The sequence below is a fragment of the Empidonax traillii genome, unplaced genomic scaffold (assembly GCF_003031625.1).
Source record: "Empidonax traillii isolate 1590-97213 ecotype Southwest subspecies unplaced genomic scaffold, ASM303162v1 scaffold264:size1143063, whole genome shotgun sequence".
NCBI lineage: Eukaryota > Metazoa > Chordata > Aves > Passeriformes > Tyrannidae > Empidonax > Empidonax traillii.
The window spans coordinates 818,300-827,442 of record NW_020955457.1 but is presented as its reverse complement, the minus strand read 5'-3'; the positions used below and the strand labels follow the sequence as shown (position 1 = coordinate 827,442).

Genomic DNA, 9,143 nt, shown 5'->3' with positions numbered 1-9,143 from the left:
AAGTAACCAGGGGAACACAGTGAAACCTTGTCCAAGCTAGTACAATCCTGTAAACAATTCTTCATGATCAATGTTCACGAATGTACATGTTCTCTGAGAAAATGGTTTCACCAAAATGTTTATGTGTGGGTTTCCTGTGCAACTGAAGACCCTAATAATTTAGACATTGTAGAGAAAAGGCAAATTATAATCCAAAAGCACCAATGCTGCAGTTTTCCATGTAGCAGAGGCTCGAGGGTTAATATCATTGCATCTGGCAACTAAGTAAGATATCAAGGATAAAAAAGTTAGCATAAAAATACCAGCAGCTACTCCCTTCATAGCATTTTTCTTCAATTTGCAGGCCAATAATTAGTGCAGAGAAATGTAGAGGCTTTTATTTCCATCACAGACATTTGCAGCATTATCTCAAGTGAGAAATACACAGCAAGCCAAAATAGAGCATTGCAAGACATGCAAGTATGTTCTGGCATTCATAAAGTTTCACTTGAGGGACAGAGGGTGCTTTTTGCCTTGTTGAGAGGCACTTACTTCAGAATAGCAAAAAATTCTGATGCTTAATGATCACATGAGCTGACATCCTAGAAAGCATGGTGCAGAGCTGGGAACTCCCATACTTTAGGCCTATAAAAAACCAAAGTAATGAAAGGACATGGGAGCAAAGGATGTTTCCTATTTTAATGGTAGCTTACAGTGATACAAGTATGGAATGAGGCTGAACAGAGAATTAGTGGCCACATGTTACAGAGTGCATTAGAGTACGCTAGAAGTTCTGCACCTCACTGTCCCCAGGCTATTTAGCATATGAAATGAGACAAAAAGCAACAGAATCTGAAAAGATGGAAAAGCAGAAAAATGAAGACTAGCTCTGGCGTAGAATCATTACTTTGTTTCCTTCTCCCCTTAGCATTTATCTTCGCTTGTAGCCCCTACCATGAAAGGCTGCTCCAGTTTTCCATCAGGGCAGAGATCTGCAAACCCGTATGAGGTATTCATGACCGCCTTACCTGGTACCTTCCCTCCAACACATGGAGGTTTAAATTAGTTGGTTATACCCTGCTGTTTCCATCCCATGTAGTCCTCCAATCCCTGCTTATTCCTATACTAGAATACATTCTCCCACCACTGCTTTCACACATATTCAATTAATTATTTAAAATCTTGCTAACTTTTCTTTCTTTTAGCTGGTTAGCAGCCTTGCTGCCTTATTTTGCAGACCTCCGACCTCTTTTGCTAGTTTTGCTTCCCTGCTGTGTCTAATTTTTCCATGTCAGAAACTTTGCATTACTCTTTATTAGGAAGAAATTTTTTTAAGTTCCAAAGAGTAGGAAACTGCCTGACTCTGCTTACCGTTCAGCAAGGATTACAAATTACTTTTTTTTTTTCAACTTCTCTCTTTCAAAATCCATCCAGACAGCCAGTACATATCTGTATTATAAATAATGTTTTAGCCCAAACTCCCCAAGTAACCATTCACAAATATATGGATTTTGGTGGTTTTTTTCATGAAGAAAGAAGAAAAAAATCTCTTGTGAGATACTTCCTCCTGCAGTACAGGCAGGATCTCTTACAAATAAGGATACCGTGAGGAACATGCACAGATAGGGGAGCATGCAAAAACAGTGAGCCAAGAGCTACATAGCAGCAATCTCTTTGCAGCCGACTGTGACAGGTTACTGATTATCTGTGTTCATTGTGCATCAAAACTTTGTGAATTTGCATTATAAAATCCAACTGAGGGATCAGAAAATACACACTGCTAGACAAAGCCCTGATTTATAACAGCATTTGGTCACATAGTTACTATTTGAGCACATGATGTAACATTTCTATATCACACTAGAATGCACCTTCTTTTTTTTTTTTAATTCAGCTCTTTGTTCTGAATAAAGTGGGTTAGCTCTGGAGGCAGATGGAAGCTCAGCCAATGCTGCCTGCTTACAGGACTGACATAATAGGCATTCCTGTATGGGTAAAGAACATAATTTCACAACACCCCTGTGTATACTACCTGTTGCCAAGGTGAGAGGCAAGAGAGCCCAGTCCACATTTTCTCATCCCATGGGAGCTCCAATTAAGTTAGTCGTTTTGCAAGCTTTCACTCCTCTTCCCACACAATCCTCTGTGCTGTGTGGACATATGACAAATTTGAATACAGAGTTGGCCCATATAAAAATACTTTCTTGAAGGGCTTTACTTATCTGTCCTGATGAGGTTTACTACACTGAAGTAAAATGCTCAGGGAATGAAAAACAATGTATCAGGTCCTGACAATGACTATCATACTATAAGCACAGTTTGACAGGCAGTGAACTCTGGGCCCTGAGCATCCAAAGGCAAAGTCATGATGATACTTAGTGCTGGCATATTCCTCTTCTGATGAGAATTTGTCCCTCTCTTGATTTGATTTGCAAGGGATGCTATTCAGTGCACCAAGCTGCTGGTCACATTTACTGTGTAGTTAGTAAATACTTTGAACAGATGTTAGTGCAGCACATCTCACCCGCTCACCCTCACTAAACAGGACTTGGCACTTTTCTAAGATGTAATAAATGGGGCACCAGTGGGTAATAGTTTGTCACTTCTGTAATTCCTCTATTTTAAATCTGATGATAGGGGGAACTAGAATTCCATAAACTTCTGTTAGATGGTAAATATGACTCAAAGGAAATGCATAGGGTAAATGACAATTCAGAATTCAACTCAGTCTTCTGTGTTCAGAATGATGAACCTTCTGTTTGACTGGAATCTCCTTTGCCTCAGTTGTTTTTCTTCAGCTAGAACAAGAAAAAAGTCAATTTTGAAGAACTCTGGCTAAGTAGTGTTTGCCCTGCTTCCTTCAGAGGCAACACAGGAGACATTTGACTTCTATTAACAAGGCATTAGTTTTTCAAATGAAGACCCACTCCTCTGTGAGCAGTTGCAGTGTGTGACTAGAAGCAAGTTCGTTCGACTGCAAGTGCAGTGACATACCTGCAATTGCTGAAGCAGTTGACACTGCCACTTACCACAGAATACGCTGAGTTGGAAGGTACCCATCAGGATCATCGAGTCCAACTGCACAGTTCACCCAAAAAATCACACCATGTGCTTGAGAGCATTGTCCAAATACTTCTTGAACTCAGACAGGCTTGGTACTACGACCACTTCCCTGGAGAGCCTGTTCCAGTGTCCAATCACCCTGTGGGTGAAAAACTGTTTCCTGATATCCAAGCTAAAGCTCCCTCAATGCAGGTTCCTGCTGTTTCCTCGAGCCTTGTCACTGGTCAAGAGAGTGAAGATATCAGTACTTGCCTCTCCTCTTTCCCTCATGAGGATGTTGAAGACTGCAATGAGGTCTTCTTAGGATTCTACAAATTTCACGGTAGGCATTCAAAGAAAGCAGAAAGATCAGACTGTTTACAAGCGTATTACACTATTCCACTTCAGCAGCTGTGGTACATGGGGGATAATTGATGCTTTAATATCAAAATATTTACCATATTTTGAGTGTTCAGGTAGAAAAAAAAGTAGTATGAGAGCTCATAAGAAAATATGGCTGCAACAGCATGACAGGATAAAGTGAGGATGACTATCATAGTCGCCATGCAATTGGATTTATCCAGCTTAGACCAACCCTCCCTCTCTGTTTGCTTCATCCACGTTTGTTTGACACATCCATAATCAAGATTAAATAGTGGTGAAGTAAGGCAAATGTAATAAAATTTCTACCAAAGATACACATGAAGCATAAATAGCACTTTAGTGCTATCTTTAGGTTACACCTCTGCTACTGTTCCAGCAGAGGTGCCAATATCTGCCTTACAACAAATGCCAAGTGTTTTGTTGAAGTAAAGGTAGGCCAAAATACAGTACTGCCCCCAGTAAAAAATGGCTAGACTAGCAGTACACTTATGTAGAACAAGTACAACAGAGAAACAAAAGCGAGAGCACTTACAAAGTTCCTCGGAGGTGTTGTTTTGACTTTAATACCTTGGACTCTTTTGAAAACATCCAGCAGGATGTTACACAAAACAAACAAACAACATCAGTCTCCTGGGGTTGTACACTCCTGGAATTCTGACAGCACTCAAAAATTGGTCCAAAAGTAACATGTGGCAAGAGGGAGACATCCCTATCTGATACAAATTAGGGTAGTTCCATTTCTAGACTTGAATCAAGAGTAATGATTCCACTTGGGTCTTTTCTGACCCAAAACTGTGGAAGTTTCTAATTTGACATCCTAAAAATTGGTTTCTCTACAGACTAATTTTAGTCTTTCATAACATAGACAAGCAAAGTCAAGCTATCTGGTGAGTTTTGTTTCAGCAAATTTTATTCAGTGAGTTTATAACATGCAGGAAATCAAAGCTGGGGAAAGGAAAAGTCTCCCACCTTCTATCCTCCAACTCCAATCATAAGGTCAGCCTCAATGTTAAATGCTATTAATTACCAAGTATTAGTATAAAGCACATATTTAAACCTTTTTAAAATTAAATGACTGGGAGGTTTTTATGCTTCCTTTTTTTCAGCAAGCCACTGTAAACAATACAATCCACAAAAAGAAAGGAGCAGCCAACAGTGGCACTGTTTGATTATCATTAGCCTCCTGAATGCACTGTATTAATACAATAACTCCCACTAAAATATTCTAATCCAGCAGTTTATTTCTCTTCAGTAAATAGTTCTTGAGGGTTCAGCAAAGTCTAGAGTCAAGAGCCTAGACTCTGATACAAAGCTGCGTACCTGAAATAAAAGACCTTTTGACCTCTTTCAACAGTAATTTAAATAGAAAGTGTAGGTGAAGCAAGAAACGCATCTATTTAAACAGCACAGCACCTTACAGGCCTCTACTCTTTTTAACTATGGGGACCCATTTATTTCAAGGCAAGCAAGCAACTAAAACAACCTGCTCCCTCTACAGTATGTATTGTCAAGTGTGCTTCCATCCTTTTTCCTTCAAAGTGGTTGTGCATGTGAAGTTTTCAAATTTTGTTTGAAGATTACTGGATCAAAAAAAAAGATATTCTAAGCTGCCCAAATTAGCCTACTTTATTAATTGCTGTTTCACAGCCATTATTAAGCAGTATATTAATTCTAGTGTTTCATGAGCATGCGCTTAATTCATCAGATGAAAATAACACTCCAAAAGTTGTGTTCTCATACTTCTACGGAAGTATAACAACATCAAAAACATGCCAGTTTGTAAAGGAGGCATATTAATGATCATGATAATGAATTGCCAAGCAATTGCCTTCAGTCATATTTTTTTTTTCGTGGGTACTAAGCATCTTCTCCTCATTCAAACATTCCTTGAAGTTGTGAATATTCAGTACCTTACAGTTTCAGAGTTCTGCTGGCTAAGGAAGAGCATGAGGTAAAAAAAAACCTTCCAAAACAATGCTACCCTAAGGGACTCAAGCATATATAGCAGTAAATGCAGAGCATTTTACTGAATTACCAAACTCAAGACTTTAATCTAACTGCACCCAGAAGACATTTTGCAAGCTGGAGTGGCATTCATTCCCTTGAGAGGACATCACCCCAAAAGAGTCACACTCACCCTGGTGAAATCCCTTCCACACATCATAGCTTCACATAGGGTTTGGCCCTACAGGTCAGGTGATCTCTTCACAACCACCAAGTGAGTAGGTCTCTACATGGAGTGACAACCACCACACATGTAGTGACTTCTTCACACAGGCTTCCCTACATCCTACACGTCCCGAAGCCCAATACTGCCCAACAGTTTTCTTCAGACTTCCTCTGAAGCCACAATCAGCGCTCACCTCTCCTCAGTACCAACTCTGCAGCACCCACACTCGATCTAGACCAGCTGTGTGAAATCTATCTTCTCCCAGTCGGTCATGTCTCCAACAGAATTCCTCCTTCATAAAACTCAAAAGGACATTTTAAATACTAAAAAACAAAGCAAAACAAAACAAAACCAATAAAAACAAAGGAAAAACCCACAAACAAACAACAAAAAAACACACACAAAAAACCCCCCAGAACCAAAAACAAAACAAAACCCTCCCACACACAAACAGAAACCATGGAGCCGTCGCCTCGAGGGCCTTTGCCCCGTAAAGCTGCTCCGTCCTTTGAGCCTTTACCCGGCCTCAGCGAGGAGCCCAGGGGCCCGAGCGTCCTCACTGCCCCCCAGGACCGCAGCTCTCCTTTCCGGGGGCGACCCCTCATCTCCGTGCGGACACGGAGGGCAGGCACCGCTCCCCCCGCCCGGCTGAATGCCGGCCCGCCGCACGGCAGGCCCTGGCAAACCCCAGCCTCCGGGACCTGGCTCTCCACCACTACAGAGCGGAGCGGAGAGGGGCCACGTCGTGCCATGCCATCCATGCCGTGCCATGCCATCCCACGCTACCCCATGCCACCCTATCCCGTCCCGCCCCCGGGCATCCGGTCAGCCCCCTCGGAGGGGCGGGCTGCCGGCATAAAAGCAGGGCTGCTCCGCTCTTTTTCACTCCGCCCTGCCCTGCCGGGTTTTCTGATCTCTTGCCCTTTCGTCGCCCTCCCCAGAGTCGCTGTGCCACGCCGGGCAGACGGAGGTACCCACGTTCCTGGGGGCGTTCTGGCCGGGCGAGCGCTGGGGGACGGGACAGGCTGTGTGGTCGCTGGACGGGAGGAGCGGGGGGGGGGTGGCCGGGAAGGCGGCCTGAGAGCGGATGGTGAGCCGGTTACCGCAGCTGAAAGCTGCCCGTGGGTTTTGCTATGATGCCGATTGGGTTAGCGGACGCTAAGTGAGAGTGAGGTTGTCCGACATCCTCCGGGCGGTGAGGAAGGTGCTGCTGCACCTCAGCTGTTGGACAGACTTGGCGACGGGACCACTATATTTTTGTGGGATCGCAACCCTGCAGATGCAGTGAAAAAAATTCATGCATGCCAAATCCTGCTCAGGAGATTGCATGATCAACCTTTAGTCCCTTCGGCTAGTGTTTTGCGGTTCAGCTGCCAGCTTCAATCCTGCCCTGTGACTTGCGAGCTTAGATAGTAGTCTTTTCAGAGTCTGTCAGGTCTGCAAGAACCTGTCGGCTGTGAGTTTTGTCACAGGTACCAACAAGCCTGTGTTAGCAAAGTTATCTGCACTTGAAATTCTGTCTGATAAGGCATTATAAAACCTCTGATACCTCACCATCAGTAACAGATTTCCACACTTATGACTGCGTGGATGTAGACATATTAAAAAATGATACACGGCATCAGAAATGATCTGAGATCTTATATGTGCCAAAGGCATCTTTGGTTAATTCACCTGGAAAACAATTCCTGGTTGCTTTAGTTGGGGACGCAAAATTGGCCAAGTGAGTTGGTAAATTTAATTGTCTGTATGGGAATGCTTTCTTACAGTAGCTGGTATAATTAGCAGCGCTAATGCAGTGAGTGATAATGGAGGACTCCTGCCTCAGTCGAAGTTGGGTTAGGGAGAAATGTGTCAGTGGAAATTGTCTCTTTGAAGAGTTGGTGTTCTAACAGGAAGTCTCCTGTGGTCTGTATGCCTAAATGAGTCTACTTCATTAAGTGAAAGTACTTTTTTGAAAAATCTAATGTGTGTTTGTCCTATACAGGCCTAATATATGATTATTTTACTTAAAGAATTAGTGTCATAAGTTCTAAACTGGGTTTAAGTCGAATTGTTTATTGCGTCTGAAGGCAATTGTCTCCCTCGGTTTTCCTTAGGGATTAAGGGATCCTTATCTATTCCAGAGTTACCAGTCCCCTTTCATGTAAATGGAAGGTGTTTTGTTTAGTGCATTAAATTAGTGTAATCAGGCTAAATTGAGCAATTGCATTTATTTTAAAGATTTGTTGCTTCTGTTTGAAACTCAAAAAACAACTGGTGTTTCCAAAAACTTGCTAATTTGTTTATATATATATATACATGAAATTTAATGGCACTTTTATAACTCTACTTTTGCTTAATCTGTAGTAGCTCTATAGCTATGAGAGCCTATTACAGGAAATGTCAATATTAGCTCTAGAAAAGTATTCCTGGGCTGCTTTGATATTTCTTACGTTTCTTCCTGGTGTTACTGCCTCTTTGTATATTTAGTCACATTTTAATGGGAATGAGGAATAGAAAGCATTCTCCGTAAGACTTCTCCAGAAAGAAGAACTTGTTTTTCTACCCACTATGTTTTTGACAAGTGTTTTTCTATTATTGGAATAGTTTTAAGATGTTCTAATGTTTCTGCCAGAAAACTTTCTGAAGTAACTAGCTCTGTTCTAGCAGTGGCCTATCTCTTTTCAAGACTGCCCTAGTTTCCCATTTACAAAACCTGAGACTCATGATAACACATTTATGTCCACATACTAAATTTCATGAACTTTGCTCAGAGTAACAGAGATCTAAATAACTTATCTCCTGGCACTTGTCAAACACGATTACCTATATACATAGATAGCAAAGTTCACTAAGAATGTAAGCAAACTGGGCATGTAGTGCTAAAGGTTGAAGTGTAAGTGCCAGTGTACTCTACATTTAGCTGAGAAGGAAGATATTAAGCTTTCATACTGTAGTTAGAGATTAAAGATCTGCTTTGACCAATGCTGTGTGCTTCTTGCATAGCATTGGTATACTGGCAAATAAAATAACAAGGGCTTAAATGCCTGCTTGTTTTTTGTCATTACTGGGATGAGTACAGACTGTGAGGTTAAAAGCATACCTGAGATAGTATGATTCAAGCCTATGACATTTGCTTCATGCAGGAAAGTGAATAAAACACAACAGCTTTGCAGTGAGTTCTTACAGCACTGTGTTCAACTGCAAAAGGAGACTCTCCTCAACAATGGTAGTACAGGTAGTTGAAAAGCTAGGAGTGACAGCCAGTTGCTTGCCTGCTGTGTTTGGAGATTTATAAGCATACTGTCTTCTGAAGCTCCCTATGTTTATGGTTTCTTGTCTTTTTTTTTTTTTTTTTTTTTCAGCAGAGTTGAGACTGTGACTTGTTCTAGATGTGATTTTGTGACAACAGAGTGCCTACAAAGCAACGAACATTGTGGCCCTTAAAGCAGAATTTTTCCTTACTAAAGTACTAGCTTGTGAGCACTAACATTGTTTGTCATGCATTTCTATTTAAGATGCTCAATTAGTAGATATCACTCTTTTTTTTTTTTTTTTTTTTTTTTTTTTTTTTTTTTTTTTTTTT

The 9,143-nt window shown here is 41.4% G+C and overlaps 1 protein-coding gene and 1 long non-coding RNA gene across 2 annotated transcripts in view; one reads left to right on the top strand and one right to left on the bottom strand.

Annotated features, from left to right (window-relative positions):
• LOC114060200 overlaps positions 1-5,885 on the bottom strand; it is a 6,511-nt gene extending 626 nt beyond the window's left edge. Inside the window, exons 1-2 of the long non-coding RNA XR_003571841.1 lie at positions 5,769-5,885; positions 27-2,777 (exon numbers count right to left, since the gene is read on the bottom strand). This is a non-coding gene — a long non-coding RNA (uncharacterized LOC114060200). The remainder of the gene's footprint in view (positions 1-26; positions 2,778-5,768) is intronic.
• Positions 5,886-6,460: 575 nt separating this feature from the next.
• Positions 6,461-9,143, top strand: part of SDR16C5 (short chain dehydrogenase/reductase family 16C member 5) — a 13,528-nt gene continuing 10,845 nt past the window's right edge. Inside the window, exon 1 of the mRNA XM_027889519.1 lies at positions 6,461-6,545. The gene's annotated coding sequence lies outside the window, so the exon portion shown is untranslated. The remainder of the gene's footprint in view (positions 6,546-9,143) is intronic.